Here is a 24,888-nt window from a genome sequence, read left to right on the forward strand (position 1 = left end):
GGTTTACAAATAAATATAAAGTGTAGCATACCTGAGTGCAGTAGTGATGGAACACAGTAAATATAAGTGTACATACATAAGTGCCTGATGCTCCCTGAATAGCAGACAAAGAATCCAAGATGGTTTTTGAAAGTGTAGGTATAGATATCTTCAGAATATCTAGTTTTTACATAAATATTGATGAGTTCCACTAAACAAACCATTAAAAACGCTTTAAATCCATTAAGATATCTTATTGAAAAGCCATTCCCACTATCAATATCTTTGTGCTGGTTATGCTTTTGTATTATGTCAGACAAGAAACATTGTGAGAGAGAGGGACCTATCACTCAGAAGAGTGTGAAGTGTAATGTTTGAAACACGAAGGAATTGAAGTGATTTCCAAAACAGAGGAAATTGGGAAAAAAAATCAATGTAATAACAGCATTGTGTGGAATAGACAAACATTTTTCTTGTTGCACTTTGCTTTGACATTCACACAGTGATACCTCCAGAATATTTAAGAATCATTTGAAAGAACTGATAGTAACTTTGTCCACATGAAGCTTGTCAGGCTGGTTCTATGGCTTGTTCTAAGTGAAAGCCTCTCCATACCTGGGAAATCTTGCAGGACTTCTGAATTCAGACAGATCATAGGATGTTTTTTAAGGGTACACCCAGGTTTCTCACAGGAAATCTGGAAATCATCCCAATCTGGCAGGTGTGGCCTGGTGTGGCCGTGTCTGTACAGCCTACTCTAAACTGGACACTTCACTGCACCAACCCCACAGTGGCAAGAGTTTCTCACTGAGGCAGGTAGGAAATGCATTACAGCTATTTCTGCGAGGCTCAAATTAAATCAAAATCCTCCATTAAAAACAGGGGTTTGTTCTTAAAACTGTGCTTAAAAAAAATAAACATTAAAGATAGGAAAAGGGCCTGGAAAGGTTATTCTATGTTAAAACATGTTACAAACAGTATAACTTTTTTTAGAACAAATTTTAATCTTTTTTTATTTTTAGGTTGTAATACCAATACTATATATTTCCTATATGTTATATATATAGTATAATATTGTATAGGATATATTTTGTGTTATAATACCAAATGTAAGGTTAAAAAATCATCTGCTTGGAGCAAAACACATCATCTTCATCTAAATATGTTTCCTTTATGGAGTTTATAATGTGTTCTTTTAGAATCAGAGCAAAACTGTATTTTAAATTCTCAGAATCTTAGTCAAGTGGAATTCTTCTTCTGCAAACGCCTCTGAGGAAAAATCTGGAAATATGAATAGCATTTGGAGAGAGGAAGATGGGATACGACTCTTAAGGTAATTGTGAGTAAGGCAGAGGTACTTCTCCAGAAAAAAAAAAAAACAAGCAGTGTTTATTGCTGCCAGCAATCGAAAACTCTTACCCAAAGTCTGAGGCTTTTAAAAAATTTTTCTATTGATTTGGGACTTTTATATTTTTTTTGGTTTATCTCTGAATGTCATTCAAAAAATAATTGTTGCAAATGTTTAGCAGAAGTGGCTGTTTCAGTGGGGCATTCGAGACTGAGTAATTTCACTGTTTCAGACAAAATGATGTGTACTGAAGTGGCTGTTACATTTGTGAGACGGTGAAAGCTCTTTTCTTCATAAATTATGAGTGAGCCGAGAATGAATTTATGCACCAGGAGAATGTCTGCTCCTTAAATACCTTTTTTCCATAGGTTTGTATTGCTGAGTTTATGGACCTGAACACACAGGTGTTTTTGTCCTAGTTGGAGGAAAATGGGAAGAAATGCAAAATAACTTTTTTCGTATTTTCAAACTTTAAATTTGATTTTTTTAAAAATAAAACTTTTAATGTCAGTTACTTAGGATATTTTTATAATGAAGAGGTTTGAAAAGTGGTTTACAATATTACAAAGAGAGACTTTATCTTGAGCAGATCGTTTAAATGGTTGTTTTTTAGTTTCTTTCAATTTTACACCTGATCAAGTACGTGGTACCAAGTGGAAGCCAATCTGAACTCTTTTGGTTTGTTTAATGTAACAAAAATAGAAAATAAAATAGAAAATAAGAATAACTTGATTAAAATTTTTCCCTTGCACCTGGAAGCTGGACAGAACAGCAGCATGCTTTTCCCTTCTCAAGATTACTCTTTCCCTCTAAATATTTACATTCTCGTGCAGAAATTAGTGACTCCCAAGAGAAGTAATTTAGCTACATCTACACCAGGGGATTGGAGGAGCTGATTTAAATCTCTGGTTTGGTGCAAGGACAGAGTAGATTTGGAGAGGAGAGGCAGCATCAGCTCTGAGAAGGCTTTAATGTGTCAGACTTGTGACTGGAGCCATCAAGAACGTGGAGCTTATGGAGTGCTCCTTTTTCCACAGGCTTGGTAAATGGGAGCCAGGTGTCCCTATCAGCCAAGTAGGCTGAAGTCTATTTTATCATCCTGTAGCAGGCCACAGAAGACATCCTTTTTTAAAAGGATTTCTTGAGGAAGGAGTCCAAAGTGCATCCTTTCTTCCTTGGCTGTCTTTCTTCCAGCCGCAGCTGGAGGCTACTGCAGCCAGAAGTGTCACTGAGGTGACTTTTGGGAGATATTCCCCCCACTGGATCCCGTTGCAGCTGGCTTCTGCCTCGTTTGCAATGAAAAACCCCAAACTTCCAATGCACTGGGGAATCAAAGCTGCAAATTCCTGCAAACCACAGTAACTTTTTGAAGCTGCTCTCAAAGACGATCAGTGAGCCAGGGAAGGATTTAATGGATCAGCAAGGAGATAAGCAGAGATTTCCACCGACACCCACAGCTTCGAGAAACAGGAGCCCTAATAGGAACTGTGTTATCAGACCTCCATCTCTCCCCCTTATGACCTCTCAGCGGCTCACCAGAAAAATTCAGGCCTCCCTGATGCTGCTTCAGAGCATTGCTTTGCTCTTGCAGCAAATCTTTGCAAGATTTCCTCAAGAATGAGAACAAGGTTTATTTTCCCCCTTGTTCTTGCCAAAGCAATAATTAAATACCTTGAACAGGTTCTCTTACTAGTGAATCTTGAATAGAGAATTCCACTTTCCTCATCCCTGCCCCTTAGAAAGCTAATTTCCTTCAGGGATGAATGGGTTTGTATAGGAATTCATCATTTTCTCTCTTCACAAAAAAAAAAAAATGAACACAGAGTAAAATTCATTCTCTGGGGATTTTTTGAAGAACACAATTCCTACTGCTTGAAATCTTTATCAGACCCTCTCATTAGATGGCTCAATCACTGCAGAATGATCTTTAAGCAGCTGCTGCACAGACTAAGGGAACTCTTCGTTGCAGGATTTCAAACACTTTGCTTAATCATGTCTCGTAATGAGTCCTTAGTGGTGGAAGAGGGAAGCAGAGAGGCATTCATATTCTATTTCCTTTTTGAAATAGTTTTACCTGACCTTACCTAAATGACCCTCAGATTAGGTTCCTAATAACTTCTAATTAACGCTTTCCACATGCTGCTCTACATAGGAAATCTGATGTCTTACTCCTTTCCAATACCCAGAAATTATTGTTTTCAGTCACAGTTGTGACATGATCTTGACATCAGCAGTGTCTGAGGTCATCCCAATTTTTTTTTTTTTAGATGTGCAATACAAGTGCAAAATACAACTCTAGAAATATGAATTTATAAATTGGTGTTAGATGTGTGAAGTGTATTTAAAATATTCTTTTCCATGACAGACTAATTTTTAGCAGATTTTTTGTTGGAGCATATTAAAGGTTGTTATGAATGAGTCACGCTGCAAAATCTGTAGAGATAAATCTCATCCTGTCTTTCATAATCATTGCATGTTGAGTTTAAAAAAATGTGGTTTTTACATTGGCAAAGCCTTTATCAGTAGTGACGTTGTTTATTGCACAATCATAACCAAAATTTTGTGTGGATTTATATCTAAAGGTAGGTAACTGGAATAGCAAATTTCTTTCTCAAGATTTAAGGAAGAGATAGTTGTATCTGGATATAAAATAGGCTTTTGCCTAAAATTATTCTTTGTGAGTGCAAGCATTCCCTTTATTAACAGGCAAATCTATGATTTAATCTACTCTTTCAGCTATTTCTGATGAATCTTTTATTCTAAAATCCATTATATATGTAGGTAGTGGAGGACTGAGATGTAGTGATAGATCATTTTCCTGAGGTTCGAGCAGCAATGACATGCAAAAGCCCTCTAAGCACAAACTGAGGGTTTGGACAAAAAAAAATGCAAGTAGAATTAATAAATTTGAAGGTGTGAGCTGTAAAAAAATGACACTCATAAAATGTGAATGGAGGAGGACTTAGAAGTGGAATTTTGAGCATAGTGAGAGATTTTACAGAAATTCCTTCCTACAGTTCAGGCATTAGGAGATTATAGTTCATGACACAAGAAGCTGGCAAGTTTGATGGCTTTGTGATATTTTGTAGTAAATGGTGTTACAAAATGGTACTACAATTCAGAGACAGTTATAATGAGGCAATGGTTGCTCTTTTTTGCAGTATTTACAGGATGCATAAATTCACCAAAACACTAACATTTCTCTATGGAATTACAAGTGACCTACCACTGAGGTGTTTCTCCATGTGCTAAAAATACTTTTGAAATTTTTTTGCATTTATTTTAGAACTGACTTCACAGTTCTTACCTGAATGCAGCCCTGCTTTGGAAGTTCAGAGACCCCCAGTGCTCACACCACCAGTGCCATTTATAGCTCATTGGAGTATGAATGGCAAACTGCTCAAATGCTTCCTTTTCTATTACAAAATTATCAATATTTTCACAGTGCTCTGAAGTGTGCGTGCCAGCAGTATCACAATTCACACCATTCCAGCAGGAAGCTGGTGTGTTCCCTGCATGGCAGTAATGAACAGATGGCAGGCTCTGCAACAAAGTGCTGACTTCAGACTTTGATCAAACAAGTCCTTTTCACCACTTGTCAGTTGTTGGGATTTTTTGAATTGTGATCAAGATGCTTTAGGAGCTGAGTGGAGTCATTTAAAACTTAGACTAAGGCAAGTGTGAATTACTTTCTCGTTCTGTGTTCTTTATTGCCACTTTTTTCCTGAAAGTGAGGAGTTAATTCATTGGAAGTCATGATTGGAGTAGGAAGGAGCTGTGCATCCAGGCAAGAAAATCTCTCTTTTTGTTTGTGTATTCAGAAACCCAGTGATTTAAAATATGCAACTCTCACATGGGCTCATGCTGAAGTGATTGTCCAGGACAAGTTCTGAGTGTATTTCAGACTTCCTGTTCTATCCTAAAGATAGAATTTATGTTTTCTCATCCCAGGAGTATTGAAGTACAAGTTGTGGGTTGTTCATTTTTTCCAATGTCACCAATCTCTGTAAAATTTTATGTCATTGCAACAAAATTGTCTCATTTGCATTGGATATCTTCTCTGCCTTTTCTGGGATTAGTAATGATTCATTTTGGAAGAAGTTGTCCTGTGTCTCTTGTGCTACCTATAACAAAGTTTCCATTCCCACAACTTCCCAGAGGATGTCTGGTTCTTCCTGCTTTCATTCCAGATGAAGCACACAGGGAAACCATGACTATTTTTGCCTTTGTGGCACTATCACTGCAGTTATGATAAGTCTGCACTGCCTTGTCTTTCTTTATCAAGTACCTACATACAATAAGCTAGTTTTTATTTCATTTTTCTACACACAGTACTTGCTGGCTAAGTATTCATTGTTTAGCTGGTTTTTAGTTCTACTGCTTCTGATTATTGTAGCTTTACATTTCATGCAGCTTCAGATGGAACCCTTTGAGCCGTGAGATGTGGTTTAATGTCTGTCCTGTTAGAAAATCCAAAGAGCTTGACATTCTGTGTCTAGTCCCATTTTCTAGGCAGTATAAGCTAAACTGGTGCACTCTCTTTGATTCTTGAAGTCTGGGGATTAAAAATCCGTGTCATTCTGCTGGGATACACATGCATGAGCCCAAGGGAAGAGGAACAGATATTCTTTCTAGAGGAGGATTCTTCCTCAAATTTCACGACAGCTAAGTTATGATAACACCTTCAAATGTCAAAACACCTATTGAAGTTATGAAAGAACTCAAATGTCTCCAAAGAGATTCTGATAATCCTTTTCAAATACCACCAAAACCAATTTCTCTCTAGCTGTGTTTTGGGAATGGTTCATTAAATGACAATGTGTACCTGTTAAGAGGATCTACCAGAAATACTGTTGTGGAAATATTCACAAAATCTACTTCCTAGGCAAAAACCCTAGTAGTGGGAATGCCTTTAGGTTTGACTAGACTGGTTACTATAAACAAATTCAGTTCCAAACAATAATGAGGATTTCCAAATTTTCAGTTAAAGCTGTTTATCATTTGTTGCTCAAGTAGGTCATTTGCAAAATCAAATCTCAAGTATCAAGTTAAAAAAAAAAAGATATTTCTGAGTCTGACTCACAGACAGAAAATCTGTGACCTTTGAAGTTTTCAATTACTTCTAGAACCTGAATTTTCACCTCTGAATTTCTTTACTGAGCTTACTAAAGAACTTAGAGCAATCCCTCAGCTTAAGGTCACGGTGTTGTGTGGTGTTACCTGGGGTTTTATTATTTCCTCATAAACTATGACATTTATAAAATGTCAGCAGCTGAAGAAATCAGGGCTGTATGAACATGGAGGAAGAGTTTAACAAAAAAAAAACCAACTTGTTTACTTCGGCAATTCCATCAGTGGTGGTTCAGAATTAAGAATGTAATCAAAACAAATAATATTGTTTACAGATGTTACTAATTACTGTCCTGGCTTGCCAGACATTCATGTTGGTACACTTAGGAATAAAAACTCAGTCATATCACACTTTATTTAATAGAGTGATTGTGCTGTTTTCAGTGACCCCAGAAAGCTCTGTCCTGTCCAAACTAGCAGTACATTCCACTTCCTCATCCCAGCCAGCGGTGATCCACACTCAGGTAACTGATTAGGAGAAAAGTAGATCTTTCTCATATTCAGATAAGCCAGAGATTATTTTGGGGTAAAAGTAATAGTCATAGATAAATAATGAAGATAGCAGGATGCAGTATGTGAGATGATAGAAAAGGGACAGAGGAGCACAAGAGAGCAACACAACACCCCTGACTGCAGCAAGCTGCTTTCTCTTCTTCCCGCTGTCATCTGCTCCTCTGGTGCTCTCACCCTGCTGCCCCTTCAGCCTTGATTGCCCAGTGACCCTCCACCCCAAATGCCAATTTATGTTTCTTTGAGGTGAAACAAAACCCTCCTGTTTGCTAATCTCTGTGCACAGGCATGAAGTGATCACACACTGATACCAGTGAGGCACTGGGTGCTTGAGACCAAATCCACCAGTATAAAGCAATGGAAATCTTCTGTCTTCACTTTTATTTATTTATTGTTTATTTTTATTTATGGCAAGATTGGGATCGGATTGGCATTGGCTCAGGTCATTAGTCTGTAACTGGTTTTCCTACTTCAACCTGGTTGATTTACACTAATGTTTGATTGCCCATCCTCTAAGCCCTGATAAATACCTACTGAAATCAGATGGATAGAGAAAAAAAATCTCTATTTCCTTTCTAATTTTTATAATCATTGTTTAGTCACTGCAACAAGTCAGAGAAAGGAACAGGGGCTGTTACACCCATACTCCTTATTTCTGGATTCGAAATAGATGCACTGTCTGCATGCTTGGAGCAAGGCTGGAGGATAAAAGGTTTTGGTTAGAACCAGGCAGAGACCTGGGCACAGCTGAGGGGAAGCTCCTGACAAGAAAGATTTACATCTCCTTGAAACTATTGATTTTCATGTTTTTCTGTTGGAGTTACAAGTGAAATCCAGCAGCTTTGCTGAGAGCAGGTACACACCTTCCCTCAGGTGTGTTTCAAGTCAGGCAGGAGGAGACACAGTCCTGGGGCATCTGACTGAAATTTTGAAAAGAGATATGTAATCTGATTGAGAATTAAGAGTTTCTAGTGGCCTTCACTAGAGGCAGAAGCTGACTGGAATTTAGGAGACACAGTGGATAAAAAAGGTGGATGGGGGCAAAAAGGTAGCTGATAGTAGGGATGGAGAAGTAATTGAAAAGTAGAGAAGTGAAAATAGGGGGTTACAGGTATCCTACAGGGCATGTGTGGCAACTGTCTGATAATGATTCAGCTGGCAGAGATAGCAGTCAAACGAACAACCAACCAGGATTAGGCTTGCTGGAGCATCTGGAGTCCCTTTGGCACAGGGGATTTGGTGGATTCAGGAATATCACCCATTGTGATTGGGGCCCAGTTCCCACAAAATGACAGACAGTTAATCACAGGTGATGTCACAGTAATAGCTGACAATCCCAAGGAGTTGTGATACATTTTCAAAGAAAAGTTTTGTTTAATACATAGGATTCTTTTGTCACCTACAATAATAACTACAAAAAATCAGACCTTAGGCTTATCCTCCTGTAAAGTTTTTGCTGACTGGTTTGTTACTTGAATTCCAAAGCATTTTTCTGATCACATATGTTTATTATGCAAAATATATGAGCAAGTTTCCTTTTGCTCTCCCCCTCCCCCCACAAATTATCATATGGATCAACAAAACAAAAACCCCTCATAAGTTATCCATTTTCAGTTAGAATCAGACCTGTACCTTACACACTGCAATGTAACTGATACTTCAGTTACATCAATGCAAATTAACATCTCTGTAGGCATTCTTGTTTATTTCTGGGCATTACTATATTATATGTAATTAAAGTGTTATTTGACATTAAATAAAAGGTGGAAAATACATTTTAACATTTTACAGCATTGATCAGTTTATACTTAACTGCAGAATTTCTGTTACAGTACATATAATAAGCATAAATAATGTGTTAATTGTGAGATCCCAATGGAAAAGAATGCTGACCATAACAAGAGGAAGGAGCATGAGTAAGTCATCAGAGAAGAGAGGGCTGGGAAGGGGTGGGATCTATTTAAAAAAATATCATGGATACATTTGTCCACATCCAGACGCATTCTCTTGATTCCTCTTATTGTCAGTGGAGAGAAACATGGCAGAGATTTACTCTTTTTTCTAAAATTGGTATCTAAAGTAGGATGCTCTTTGTCTTTTTAAAATATGGTCATTATTCTATTTGCCAGCTAAAATTCATAACTTGTATTGAGAAGCTGATCCAGGTGTGTGGGTCCTGAAAAGACACTTGAACCAGAAGAAAACAAACTCAGTTATCTGTTGACAGTGAAAGGCGACTAAACATCATCCAGGAACCATGGGCCTCATTTTCTTCACACTTTGCTAATTCAACAGACTTGTGGCTGCAATTTGGTGATTTGGTGCCCCCTAAATTGCATTTTATGGCTTTCATCACTTTGGATGTTTGGTTTGTTGGTTTTTTTTTAGGAAGTGAGAGTCTGATCTCATTATCAGTGTAAAATCCTTGGAATTAGAGTTCCACAAGTGCGGAAATAGGGTGTGAGCAGAGAGTATTGGCTTTGAGCAGTTGGGTTGATTATGGAGTTATGTTCTGTCTGCTAGGTCATCATTGTAATGAGATATTAGACAAGCATGGATTTTGCTAAGATACTGATGAGGATGGAGTAGTTTTGCACCTTTCCCCAAGTATATCTGTTTATTTCTTGTGTACTGCAGTGGACATACTGGTACTTTTGACCAGTCTTCCATGGTTTCTGCTAAGTGCACTAGTTCTTTTACTCATTAGAGCATTCTCACTTGTTCTTGAACTGATAAGGCAACTTCACCTGCAGAGGAAGCAGGTCCTGGAGAGATAATGTGGCTTTTGAAAGGTGAGTTGATTGTCAGCAATTTCTTTACATTAGTAGATGTGTACAGGAGGAGAAATAATTCATCATTTTCAATACAATAGCAAAATTCAGAAGTGTTTGAAATAGACAAAGTATGATCATGAAACATGGTGGAAGTATTTCAGTATTTATTACTAATGTCTATGACCACTCTGAGCCCTTTTTATTAATCTGGTTGCACTATTCTTGAATTTGCAGTTTACAGATCCTCTTTACTTAGGGTCCAAAGTCACATATAAACTATAGGATCAAGTGTTGATTTTGTGTTGTGTAATTGACAGCATTCGTCACACAGTGCTGGTTTTGCTCTCTGCTTCAGAACCTTTAAAACTGGAAAATAATATAATATTCAGCAATTCATGATACTTTGAAGATATAATTTATATCACCGGGTTTAAAGATTCATGACTTGATTCCATAAATCACACTAAAAAGATTGGTTCACCGAGTCAGCCCTTGTCAAATGTTCTTTGAACTGAGAAAAAAGGGTTAGAAAAATAAAACCTTCATGGCCTCACAAAGAAAAAATTAATTAATATCGGTTCCATGCCTCCAGCTGTACTGTCCCTTCTTACACAGGAAGTTGGTACAGGTGCCTCTGTCAGCACTTTTCTGTCTGTCCCCTTCCTGCTCACACTGCTTCACCTGTGAGCTGAATACTCGTGAGCACAGTATTACATGACTCTTCTGCTGCAAAGGCAGAAACTTTTTGAAATCTGTTTGTCCAGCTTCTTAAAAAAATGCAAATAATTATTAGCTTTTTTGAAACTTTGTCAGGTTTCACTGAAATAATTCACTCTTTCTTTGCTTCATCTCAGTGCTTTGCTAAGATAGAGGAAATCATCCCAGATAAATGCTATGTCACAGAACCACCAGGAAATGACAGAAAAAAAAAATAGATTGAAGTCAAAAGTTCTGGAGCAAATAGGATGTTGTGGGCACAGCCCTTTTCTCAGGGCAAGAAACACACCCTCTAAAGTATGAAAAATATGAAAGTCAGTATAATAACATAATAGACTTCCTGTAAAAAAAGTATTAATTACCTCTTGACTGAATCCAAAAGAGGGTGCAACTAAGACGAAGCAGAGATTGTATAAGTTAAATCTCCAAATAGCTGGAAGATCTAGCTAAGATGCAACTTGATAATGAAAGTGGAAAAGGGAAGTAGTAGTAGGCAGCCAGCTGAACACTTTCAGTCAGAATTAATTTGTCCCACAACATCATAAGCTTGATATGATTAAAAGAAATAAAAGCTGAAGTTTGCCTTTCAACAGTGTGCAAAAAGAGGGCATATATGAAAAGTTTTCTGAATTCTTACTGTGCTGTTTGAAACCTTTTACACAGCCCTGGACTTCCCTCTGCCCTCTACAAAGGTAAGTTGGGAATATTTTTTATTTGATTTTCATTTATCAAAGACTGTTTTCCTCTCTTCCAGGATGGTACTTGAATCATGCTCTCTTGCAGCTACAAAATACTGTTACCACAGACTCAGAAGAGATGCAGAGGAGATCAGCCCAGGTCAAGGTAGTCATGGACTTGAATTCTCTTTCTCTCCCCTCTCCTGCCTCATCGCTCCTTGTAGCTTACCCCAAACCTGGGCCACTCTTCTTTGGGCATAGCCTATGTGATAAAGACTTGGATATAAAAAACTATTTCCAGCCTCTTTTTGCTGCTGCATCAATTCCTAATTATTATATTACTCATATTATGTTGATGCTGTTACACGAAACATTGATATTATTACATAAATTATTTCAAATATGCTTTTTTTCTTTTCCAAACTTGTGCAACAGAGACAAATTGTGTGCTTCTTCAAGACAGAGAAGTTCCTCTTGACATCATTCTTTATCTGTAACCCCCTGCTGACCTGCAGCACACATAAGCCTGTAAAGAACAAATAACAGCATAACGCTGATCCTTGTCCCCACAGCAAGGGAAAAATAAACAGCAGCAGCAAAACCTCACACCCAGTGACCTATTGTGAATTCAAGTGAAATTGTTTTAGAGCTTATGATCCCTCTGTCCTTAGGTGTTCATAGAGGGATGCCTTTGATATATAGCACTGATAAGAGGCTTATTCCATTAAGCTGTAGTGATTCTCGCTTTCATGCATCATTTGACAGAGAAAATGAGAATTTGCAGAAATAATAGCTAATGTAAAGTATATCATGTCGCAGTGCAGTTAGACAGGTAGGAAATAAAGTTTATGTATTATGTTATAGAGTACTTTGCACATTTTATTGTACGTGCACAGAGGAGATCTTTTGGGGTTGGTTTTTTTCCATACCGAATTTAAAACTGCTAAGAACATTGGGTTTGGGTCAGGATGTATCCTCTTAACAGAGGGCAGGGTTTCAGTTTCAAATAAATATTCTTACACAAGTCATAAAGGTTAAATTAAAACTGGATGAAGAAAAGGAAAGCTGGAAACAGAAGCAAGAGAGAAGTAAAATGGTACTTGTCTCAAGTATCAGTTTTATGGTTCCATAGTCTACCTCGTATCTTCAGACCTGCACAAACACCACCTTAGTGCTGAAGTAATGCTTCTGGAACATTTTTTCGGGGCTATTTGAAAAGCTTGTCAAACTAGTTCTTACCCTTCTTGCTGAAGTTCACACTGAAGGGGGATTTCTTCTCCATGCATTTCTGCTTACAGGAGGATGGCATTGCAAGTAACAAGGAAGTGCATTTTAATTAATGCCTTTAATTTCCAAGAACAGATTGGCAATGGTTAAATCATTTGTTGCACAGCAAGTTGTGAAAGTCACTCGCAGTGGCAAAATACATCACAGCCCATTAGAATTTCCAAGATTTTTGGACACCTCATAAGCTCTAAGGTGGTAGATATTTTATTCTTGCTGCACTTTAGTGCATCCATAACTTGATGGCCCTTGTGAGCAATAATCTGAATTGTCTAGCATAAGAACCATTTACTATTATTTACAAAAAAGGAAACAAATAACTTGGGATTTAACTGTTTCTATAAGGAAATAAAGTGATTATGGCAGCTTCCATAATGAAGGAAATCATAAGCACGATTTTAAATTGTTGTATTTGCATAGTTGTGCATAAGAAATTGAGGAGGGTGGTGTTAGGAGTTTGATCATTTCCCACACCTCAGAAACAAGGTATGAAGGAAAGGAGGAACAAAAGCTGCATTCCTTCACACCATGCTCTTAGAGGAAATTTAGCTTAACAGGATTTCATGAACACGCCTCAAGTATTTTTACTTGTGCTGACAGTTTCCTGGAAACTTCTACTTTTGAAATGTTTCAGCTACAACAATAAACAATCAAAACCTTTTCAATGTATTTGAAAATTGATGGTTTTCCTCTCTGCAGCCCGCAAATAGAAGATATAAAGGAGAAAAAGCCCTGTAAGAGTATGTGTGTTGGTTCAGTAAGTGAAGAAATACTCTGGGATGTGTGAAACCCAGGTTCATTTCACTGGTCAGTTTTGTTTGGATGGAAAAATCATTTTCTAAGACCATGGAGATAGCACCAAAACAGAAAAATTAAGGGACTCTCCTGCATGCACAGGCAAAGTGAACAGCCAGCTTGTAAAAAGCATATACTTTTTTCATCGAAATTTACTTAGAAGCTTCCAATTGATTCTTATTCTTGTTATATATAAAACAATAGAATACTTTATTACTTCCATACGATTTTAATCCTAAAGAACAAACCTGTTTATATTAAAATATTGTCAGATTTTTCAAAGGTCTTGGTCTTTTGCTTACAATGACCTGCTTATCTCTAAACTTAGGACACATTAGTGTTGTTTCAGCTCTTAGTTCTCTGTTCCCTTCCTATTAGCACACTATGTTGTATTTAAGATAGTAATGCAAAGACAAAGTATCTCATTGCTTTCACATGAAGTAAGAAATTTGGAAGTGGTCACAGAGTTCTAGAGTTGGAGCCTTTGCTTTTTAGATTACTTTATTCTCTGAGGATAGCAAAGAGCATTTCTTCCTTTGGGAACTTTTGATTATGAGGGAAATACCCAGCAAAGTGCTATTCTGAGAGCTGGGAAAGTTTCTGTGCAGCATCACTAAATTTGCTTTCCATTGCTTTTGCTGCTGAGTGTAGCTTCCCTTTTGCTACTACTTCCATGTTATGACAACTCCTACAGTTCAAAACTATGATTCTTGTTATATATGACAGTGTTCTGAAGTACAAAACTGATTCAGAGACTATGTAAACAAAATGTAGGAGCTCAAGGTGTGGTAGAAAATGGAAGAAATTAGAACTCAGTGGGAAAAAAAAGGGTGCATGTCTAAATACTTCTTTCTGTACTTTCCTTGAGACAATTTTTAACTACATTTTTTTTTCAGCTACTACATTATATGATGTAGCTGAAATCACTAAGAGAAATAGGGAGAGCATAACTGAAGAAGAATGCAAGTCATCACAAAAGTCATCAGTTTTTACCACTTCATATACTAATTTTAGAACATTGCATACATCATTGCTTTTCTAGGTCAGCCATATGCATTAAGTATGCTGTAATAAATTTTTCAGAACTTACAATTTCTGTTGCTCACAGAATTTCCTATTAACCTTCATGGTCTTGTCTTTAAAACATAACAGTGTAATCCAGAACTCTGGTGAAAAAGTTCTGAGTCTTTGATAAGGAAGTAACAGTTTAACTTCATGTTAGAAAGCCAAATATTTTTAGTGGCTGATCTTTTGCTTTTCTATTTGTTGTCTTCAGGGAAAAAGGGGTTTTTTTAGGACAATATGTTGCTGTTTATCTTGATTTCACAAGTTTTTTCTATAATACATGGCACTGATATATATCCATTTTCAGGACTGCAACTACTTGATATTTGGTTTGCTTCAGAAGCACAGAACCCAAGGCATTTACAGAGTGTAGGAATAACATATATCAGTCCAAAAGCATTGAATCTGCCTTGCAGGTAATGTTTTGTGTTTGAGAAGCCTGTGGATTAAACCCTCTTCATTTGTTCACGAATGATGTGAGCTAACTATGCTTGTATGAACAAGGTCACACAATTCCTGTGATGTGAATTCCCATCCAGTCAAGAGGATCCCACGAAACAGTGTGCTGGGAACATACTCCACGACACATACCATGACATAAGGGAAAAGGTATCTTATCCTTCCTTTCAGAATCCAGTCTGAGAAGTGATCAAAGAACTTAAAAATATCTCATTATGTTATGTACAATGTACTGAGTAAGTGTCTTGATAAAGGTTTGGTCTATTCCTGTGCTCTCCATAATGACTAGGAAAGTACAATTTCTTCAAGCTTTGTAGAAGGGATTTTGAAAATTGAGTTTTCTAACTCAGAAACTCTGTCCACAGGAAGTGAAACTTATTTTGAATCAAAAAATAACCATTAAATCATTTCAATGCAATCAGCTCAGTCTTCATAACCCATTGTTTAATGTAGAAGACGTTCATTTTTCTTGGCAGTTTACGCTTAAGTTCATTCTGAATTGATGAAGTTTATTGGTAAATACTCCAAATTTACTTTCTTGTTCTGCTCTTGATGTTTAAAGCACTACAAAAGTATGTACTGAAAAGACTATGTGATACATTCTAAGAATTTGTTTTCCCACAAGGCTACTTTTTTAAACTTTGCTGACATAAAAGTAATGTTTGTTTAGGTACCAGACTAAAATGACAATTCTAATTTTTTCCCCCCACGGGAACATAAAAAAAAATTCTTATTTTATTACAGTGGAGTGTTTTCTGTGCAATCTGTTCTAGGAAATAACGATTTGGTTGTCGTGGACAGTAAGAAGGCAAACTCAGATGCTGTAAACCAGACAGTTTTCCAAAAAAACCTGAACTGGTACTACCAGCTAGTTTTATGGAGACTGATAACACATGGATTTTATGACTACTCTGTAACATGAGCTGGGTATTGGCCAGTGACAAAAATGAATATCCTCATATGTCACTACATTATTAGTGGGGTTACACCACCATCTACAGGCCCAGCTAAGACTAAGCCACGATAAAGGAATACCAGTTACACCCACAGAAGAGTTGATAGTTCCTCTTTGAACTAATACATACAAATACTTTGAACTAGTTATGTAAAACCACAGTACAGCTTGTAGAGCATTCCATACCAGTGAAAACTGTTCTCTCTACTGTGTAACCTGAACATCTGCATGAGTGCCAGAAAAGCGAGTCCTGTTTATACTCATCCTTCAGTCCAGTATGATTAATATGATCATTTCAGTGCATCCTTCTTCTTAGCCTAGTGGAGGATTTAAGACGTAGCACAAAATCACAAAATCCCTTAAACTGTAAAGTGAGAAAAATCTTCCTTCCCAGAATTTGTTAAACGAATCAGTTCAGAAGATATTTTATCTTACAAGATATTAAAAACACTTTTAAGACGTTCCCTTTTTGAAGTGCCTTTTGCACACCAAAATTTTGCCCTTTTATGGCCCATTTTGCTGAAAGTTGTCCAAATGTGACAGTGCAACTGCCTGACAGTGACAACTATGACAACTTGCTAAACAGCTCCTAAAGGAGTCCTTCTTGACTGTCAGGACTGAGAGTAAGTGCCTGGGGGTCCAGCAGAAAGGTGAAGGGTATAGTTTAGATATTCTCACTCAGGAAAGTAAAGGTGCTTTTAAATTTTATTTAACCCTGCTCTTTGTATCTTCTCATTATTTTAGAACTGAAACATGATGCTGGGGTTTTGAAACAGTTATGCTGGAGGACCAAACACCCTCACATCTGGATTTGCAGCTGTCTTTGGCCAAGTTAGATGATGAGAGGTATGCAGATCCCTATGCTGGTATTTCTTTGGAATTGTCTGAAAATGAGGATTTAATCTTGCGTGGAATTCATGGCATAGTTTCCTTGGTAAGATATAATTCTTTATACAAGCAAATTTTTCCTTACAAGCCCTGAATGAAGATGATTTCCCCCCTCATTTATGGCAGCTTGTTTTAAAGGTTTAGAAAAGAAACACAGACCTAAAAATATAGATGGTAAAACCCGTGCCTGGGTCAGGTAGCCGTCAACAATCCTGGGAGCTCCAATGGTCAACATCACCTTGGGTCTCCTTGAAATACAGTGTGGCTTTAGATAGTGAAATTATTTATCAAATGCAGCAGAAAATTATTTACCAAATGCAATGGACTGCATAAAGGAAGATCAGTGTGCAATTCAGATGTATACAGGGAAAACTGAAAGTCTCAACTAAACTCCCATCTATCCCCACAGCACCTGAAAATCCACTGGTGCCTGTGTTTTCACTGGGGGCGTTTCTCAGGGTCTCTGTGTAGTGTCTCTGCACATGCTCACAGCAGCAGCTGTGTGGGAAAGGCTGCCAGCTTCTGCCCATCTCCCCCTAACTTCACCTCTGGGTCAGAATAGTCCAACAAGGGGACATTTTGATTTCATCTTTTGGAGATCTGAGGAGTACTCATTGCTCATGCCTGATGCATAAGAGTGACATTAAAATACGTGGCAGCCGCCACAGGGAGATGAAGGTAGCACTCTATCCAGGAGAGGACAGAGCTGGTTCAGTGCCTTTCCCAGCTGGAGAGGGTTCTGCTTTTCCCATCCTGTGTTTTGACTTCCTGTGGTGAGCCTGTGCACAGAAGAACACGAGATCCACAGTTCCACTGGTGAAGGAACATTCTCGGTCCCTGCAGTGAACAAGTCCCTTGAATTACAGCCAGTGACAGCTGAACAGAAATGCTCAGGACTTTCCATGTGCATATCCCCCTGTGGAGACAGAACTAGGAGCTCGTGTTCCAGCAAATAATGAAGCTTTATAAATGTCATTTTTTGCTGAATTAAATTACAGAAGTTTATGACTAACCAAGAGATGAGGCAAGAAAGACTTTCAGCATCCTGCAGCTTTTATAGGTCTCCACATAAGGCATCAGGAGACACTAATCCTGCAGACTAGTTGTTTATGAACTACCCACACATAAACACCCATAATTAAATTTATGTTAATTTTTGTTGTAACTGATCTAAGAAACTCCTTATTGTCGGAATTTTTAATTATAAAATATAAATTATCCAAACATCTCTAATACAAATAGCTATTCTAACTTATTATAATTCCTATAAAAACTTAGCCAAGTACTAAAGTTAATAAAGAAAAGGGATGCAGTTCTTGTTCTTGTGCCCATGATAAATTTAGTTAAGAATCCAGACACAGCTGCAACAAACAAGCAAATATTGAGTCTCATGCTTCCAACCTCTGTCTAAGCTACTTTTTTTGTTTGTTTTAAAATATAAACTCTCTCCTTGCTGATTCCAGATCTTAAATTGAATTTTTCATACTGCCCTATCTACATGTTAATTCTAGTTAATTATAGTAAAATGTAGATATTGAAGGTGGCTGTGTATAGTGAAGTAGTATTATCCTTGCAAAGACCCACTTCTGTTAAAATGGTATGTGTAAATTCCTAAATAAACCTGGATAGAAGACTCTGTATGAGGTATAATTTTCAAAGAAGAATTTCAAATTCAAAGAAATTTTCAAAACCTCAAGTTTGTGGGGATTTTAACATTCATAAACTATGAGGAGCTGTGTTTGGCACCTTCGGTTTGGATTATCTGTTGAAGACCCACCTGATGAAAAGCCAACCATGGGGAAACAGTTTGGGTCAAACAAAGGAAAGGGACAAAGCCGATAGGTACCCGATGCCATCAGTTTGATGCTGACGTTGTGTGTTCACTCACTGCCTGAGCCTCAAGTAGCTAAAATGAAACACTGCTGGATTTGCAGACAGCATCATTTTGGCCATGATCACAAGATGGCGTCATTACAAAACCCTTCCCATCAAAAACCCCACACTTCTCTAGGTAGGAAAGTTTTATCTATTTTGCCTCTGCTTAGACATATAAGAGTATTTATAGCTTGAATACAAGCACCTCTTTTTGCCTTTAAATTATTATATGCAAATCATTTAATTAAACCATTAAATGATTACATTTTTATTTAAATGATGCACTTCTGAATATCTTTAAAGAGTCAAATATCTTCTGTGCCATAGTACATAGATAAGAAATATTAAACGGGGTGGTCAGTGCTCTGTGTCTGCAGTGACAATGACTGACACAGTGATCACACAGCTTTCTAAAGCCTAACTCAGGAAAGGGTCTAAAGTGATTGTAATGGAAGGTACAACAGTTCCATAATCTGTGTAGAAGCACCCTGAGCTCACCGAAGACACTTACTGCTTTGCCAGAAATAAGTGGATCACTACACAGCAGATCACGTGGATCAGCAATCTAATGGTTTGGAAAAAGAAAAAAGAAAAAAGTGTGCAAAAGCCTGGAGGACACATAAAGTAATCCTTCCATTCTCCTCCCCCAGGGAAAGGCTTCACCTGAGGTAATGAGTCCCCTTTGTCCTTTCAGGTAAATGTAGATCCACTGGAGAGAACTAAGAAGGAGAAATGAGAGTGGCTGGAAGTTCAGCAAACATGTCAAGTTAAGTCTGAGAAGGGACAAGGGAGAAGTTATCACAGAGAAAAAGAGTATTTTTTTTTTCAATGCTTCAAGAGGTAATGAATTCAAGTAGCATGGGAATATCAGTTGGGATTAAGGAAATAGCGTAATGAGGCATTACATTAAATAGATGCTTTGGAAGATTACAGGGTTTAAATTATTTAAATACACATTAGAAAGGTACAAGCAGACATTTGTCAGAAATGACATGGTTAAAACTGATACCGTTTTGGGGTGTCTTGTGGTCTAAAAGCCATGCTAAAGTCTCTGTTTAGTTCTCTATGGAGATCTGTAGACCAGCAGTTCATTCTCAGCATCACACTTTGTTTATCCAGGTGAATTACTTATATTCTGTTTGCATCTGCCAAAGAACCTAAAACTGTGGAGGATGTCATCCTTTAGAAGTACTGCTCAGAAGTTTCCTTGTTCTTTCCACTAGAATGGCATTTTCTAAGGGAGACTGGTCACCTGGCACCTTTCATAAATTCCCACATGATCCATGTAGATATGAACCAATGTTCTCTTATCTGTATACTGCTAACAATTGCTGGCAATGCAGTTTATTTTAATTAAAAGAAAAACAAAACAAACACAAACCCAGATGTGAGACAGCAAATTGCTGTAGCATTACTAGATTACTCTCTCCACTATGCTCCTAAGCACACCCTTGCTTATAGTTCACATAAGTTCACAAGTTTCTTTCTTCAGGTCAGTTAACAGGATGAGGGCTGGAGCTTTGTTCTAGCTTTTTAAAGCTGGGACAACAAATTGTGTAGTTACTTGATTACTTTGGCTTTCCACAACTTTGTGGCCCAACACCTGCGAGTTATTTGTCTTTATTTCTGCAGCAAATAGCTATTTTGTGTTGAGTACCTGTTCCATGGCTCTGAAAGGGAAGTATAGGGTAGTACAGGGGAATGTACATATGGGATGATAACCAAGGAAAAGTGTGATGAGTATCTAAGTACTTATTGCTAGAATGCAGTGTTGGCAGCTGGATAAATCTGAATTTAGTCAGTGTCATTTAGTTAAAGAACAGAAGGAGGAAATACCCAAAGTCAACAGAGCACGTGTAATAAAATCAGGCTTCATGTCAACTGAGAACCAAGACAGAAAGAGGAAAGTGGTGTCTTGCAGAACACACAGAAATTAGCACTGCTGAGTTCTTGGGTAGCAAAGACACTGCCATCAACATCAAGATGTTCCTCCTGGTAGAGACTGTGAGGCACTGGCAATTTGCCATAAACTATTCTCCTTGTCCATCTTCTTGAGAAAATCTGGTGCCACTACTCATAGGACCCCAGCAGAGGAGCATTAAACAAGGTGAGTGTGACGTGACAGAAAAGAGAGAGATACCAGGGACTGTGTGTAGAACTATTTTCCCCCACCTTCTTCACTCCCCCTTTTGCTAGTAATAATTAAATTAAACCAGTAGATATTTTCTGATAGGATACTTTTGTTAGACTAACAAGAAATTCTTGGCTCCTCTCTGGCAGTCTGCTCTCCTTTTGTCCCATGACAAATTTTATTGCACTTCACTTGCATAAAAACAGGAAGGGAATTGTGCTGTTTATATGATTAAGTATTTAGCAGCCATGTTTGTGTGTACATTAAGAAAACCACATAGCAGCTAACTAGAGACAAGCAAATTCTAGGATAGCTTTTGCTGTTCAGTTCTCTTTGGAGACTGTTTTTAAATCCACAGTGTACTTATGTAAAGGAAAAAAAGAACCTAAAATTCTTCTTCAGTTTTTCACATATTTCTGGTTTAAAATAAATAAATAAATAAGTATTCCATTGGAAAAAAAAAAAAGTACTGTTTCTGTGTAGAAGTAGCATTTTGATGAAAGTAGCTCAGTCTAGGCATAATTTAAATCAGGAAAGGACATATACAAAGATTTTACACAACCCTAGCAGATAAATACTTTATACATTTCTTAAATTAATTCCATATGCTCCTTTAAATATGTGCAATTGTTATTAATATACTTCTTCAGTGCTTTATGCAAAGTGTTTAATTCTCTTCACAGTTAATTAAGCCATTTCCTGTTCAAATTGCTGTAATCATTGTAACAGACAGTGGTTTTAAAGATCACATATCACATCTTTTACTCTTACAAACATCCTATTTCAAATTTTGAAAAACGGAATGTAGACCTTTCCAACAATACATATCAAGATAATTTTATTTCCTCACTCTCTTCTCTCCAGCACTGATCCATGTCACGCCTCAGCAGTGCATGTTTAGATGAGTTTCTATGTGCAAACCACAGAAGGGTTACCTGGGTTCTCTGGGAAGCCAAATGGTGCCGGTAAAAGGGAGTACAAGCAGCTCTCTGCTCCTTGTGTGGTTTTAAGACAGCTTTTTTTCACCTGTAACCCAACCATAAACTAGTACAGACAGAAACTGCAATCTCTGCTTCTCTTTATAACCACCAAGAAAAAGTTTTGCTGCGATGCCCAAGTTAATCCTCCAAATCCTCCAAATCCTGTGGTACCTGGGTTTGAAATTCAATACAGGTTTCAAAAAAGAGGGGTTGGGCAGTTCTTGGTTCATCTCACTGACTCCAGGGCCATCGCTGGGAGGTCCTACAGAGCCAGCAGGAGGTGGGGCCAGGACTTTGCACATCCTGCTCTTCCCAAGGGACTGGTGAGTCTGCGCTGAGCCAGAAGGGCTGCAGAACATGGCAGTGCCCTGACCGAGCCGCTCTCCAGGAGACGCTGCCTTTAGTTTAGGTGGGTGCATCTCCTCCTCTTCCCTCGCTCCCCAGCTCATTTATGGACATTTAGTCAACATGCCTAAAGCTGGCTTAACTAAACCAAGACCAAGTAGTCAAGATGCTGTGATGTGTTTGTCAGTCGGCAATTTGAGATTAAATCAGCTTTATCCAGTATTTTCTGCCAGCCTACTGTTTGCACCTTCAAACACACCTGACATTTCCTCAAAAGATTACTTGTAAATTTGCCATTTGTGGGAGCACATTGAATGGCCTGACTTTAAAACTCATTACTTCAAGAAGATGGGAAAATATCAAACCATTGCTACTGATGCCATGAAAATTTTTGCTTCACTCCCGAAATCACCAAGAAGAGAGACTGATACAAATCAGAAAGATGCAGTTTAAACTGTTTTTTACATGTTTGCTGTTTGCCCAACTGGTTACCATGGTTCAAAGTTCACCCCATGATTTGCATAAGACTGTGATCTAAAATGTGTCCGAAGTTCTTATGTGGACCAAAGTGGGAGAATTAAGATTTAGATGAAATTTGGAAGTGAACTCAAATTCTACATGAAGTAGCTTCTAAAAATAACACCTTAAAATTTGATCATATTTTTGATACCCTCACCTCATGGTTACCAAACTGGGCCTGGGTAAAAGAAACATTTATAATAGCTGTAACTGTAGTTGTTATTTGTGTAATAACCTGTGGAGCAGCTGGTTGTGTAAACCAGTTCTGCGGGTAACGTAGAGTAGAGACTAGACAAGGTAGAGTTTTGTTAGCCTCTAAAAAGTGAGAAATGATGCCATGAAAATTTTTGCCTTTTCTTTTATACCCCTGTTATACCTTTTTACAACTTCTGTATTCTTAGTGCTTTTTGCCTACATTCTTGGACTTGTTTGTTCAGCTAAGAGACTAAACATTTTAGAAGCTTCGTAAGTAGAAGATAGCGTGCCCCAGACCCCAAGGTCCTCTCCAGAACACATTCTGTAAACTAAGATAGAACCATCCAGGGGAAGGCTCCTTGGGGGGAGGGGCTCATTCAAGCCTCTCATTGAAGAATCTTTGATAGGTATGCTAATTAATAAAACCTATAATATATACCAGATCTTTTGAGAGTGTGCTTTAGGGTGTGCATTTTGGTACATTCGACCTAGACGTAGTGCACCTAAAGAGCCTTAAAATAAATACTAAGGTAAAATCCCTTTTTCCCCTTTCTAACCGTGTTTGACTCTTGATTTTAAGACCAAGAAAAGCCATCACTACAATGTGAGGAGTTGGTTTTTATTTTTAAATCCTTCCAAAATCTGTGATGAGATAGGATAGAATTAGAATGCAGTGAGATAGATTTTCACTCATAAGCTGTCAAATCTGTCTTTTTTTAATAAATAAGGAAAAGATAACATAAACAGGAATGTAAAGAAACAGTACCATATGAATTTTCCTTTTTTTCTAATTCCTTTCCTGTTTTCTCTACTCCTTTTCAGTCATCTTCTTCCTTTTTATTATTTTAATAAGGCCTAATTATGGGGGGTTTTTAGCACATATGAAGCAATTTTAAAATCTGAATGTAGTTAAATGCGTGTGCATCTGAATAATCAGTGTATCCCAAGGCAACCTAATACACACTGCATTTTGCTACACAGTTGGCTTTAGAAAAATAATTTTCATAATTATAATTGTTTTGGTTTAATGGTATGGGTAATTATTGTGGGTAAGCATTTATTTCTAAAGTATTTTTCTTTTTTCTGTGAAAAATTATAATAGAAAAGGAGTATTGTATTTTGAGAGCTTCTTGGCATTTTAAAAAGTCATAAGCAAGATAAACTGTAATTATTTTTGAAGACATAGGTACCATTTGCTTTTTAGCAGCATGAATTTTCTACTAATCTTGTAATAACTCAATCAAAGCTGAAACAATAAATCTTCTAGCTGCCTCTTAGAAAAGTCTTCTTAGAAGTTTCTGTTCTTTCCACAGTGGCACCAGGATTTCACCTAATGGAATTGTGCTGTCAAAACAAACAGAAGTCAAAGACTTTGACAAAATATTTTTAGTTTAATCCAGAAAACTTAGAATATTGAATGCATTTAGAACTTTGAAAATTACCCTCTGCTCTTTTATTTTCATGTGCCGAAGTTCTTATATTTCAAATAACAGTAAAGCAATTAATGGGTACAGAAATACCTCTTGACTTCTGATGTCGTACTGCCCACGCTCTTTTCTACATTACTTTGTTTTTTAGATCCTGGATGTTTAATAATGTATGATGCCAAAATATACAGTTTCTAAAGAGCCAAAAAAGTAAGATGGAAGATTGCTAGAGCTAAGCTATTACTTGCTGCGTTCTTAATGTTTTATAGGTGTGTGATAGATGTGAGCTGCATCAAACCATTGACCAGTTTATCACAGAATACCCTTATGCCCTTTTCCTCTCAACCTACAGCAGCAGGACATTCCCTGAAGATACTGTGGCCTTTAGAGCGCTCTCACTGGAGCAGATTTGTTTGAACTTGAGGACGAGGGAAGGACCTTAATCCCCAACCCACTTCTGCTGCTGAAGAGGCAAGAAAAGAAGTTGAGTTGAGCCCAGCAAAAATGGGGAAAATGTACTGTTTTATATTTTCGTCTCTGTTTCTCACTACCCAAATAGCAATATGTTTAAATTCATCTTGGCCAGGTTTTTCTGTCCTAGATGGTATCCAGTAAGTGATCTTCCTGTCCTTTATCTTGACCCATGAACTCTTTCATCCTATTTTCTCCCCTTGTCCTCCTGAGGAGAGGGAAAGTGGGGTGAGCATGTGGGGTGAATGTTTGGATGCTGGCCAAGGGTTATCCACCACACATTTATATTCAGATTATACGATATCTATTTTATCCAGATTAATATAGTTGAGCATAAATTAATTTCTTACTTTGCATTTCTGTT

General features: G+C 37.5%; 1 long non-coding RNA gene across 1 annotated transcript; it reads left to right on the plus strand.

Annotated features, from left to right (window-relative positions):
- The first annotated feature begins 1,234 nt into the window (after positions 1–1,234).
- Positions 1,235–24,758, plus strand: LOC125330467. The gene is made up of 4 exons (XR_007205550.1): positions 1,235–1,312; positions 11,213–11,301; positions 16,438–16,539; positions 24,406–24,758. It is a non-coding gene; the product is annotated as an uncharacterized LOC125330467 (long non-coding RNA).
- The last annotated feature ends 130 nt before the right edge of the window (positions 24,759–24,888 follow it).

Source organism: Corvus hawaiiensis, chromosome 9 (genome assembly GCF_020740725.1).
Source record: "Corvus hawaiiensis isolate bCorHaw1 chromosome 9, bCorHaw1.pri.cur, whole genome shotgun sequence".
In the NCBI taxonomy this organism is placed as follows: domain Eukaryota; kingdom Metazoa; phylum Chordata; class Aves; order Passeriformes; family Corvidae; genus Corvus; species Corvus hawaiiensis.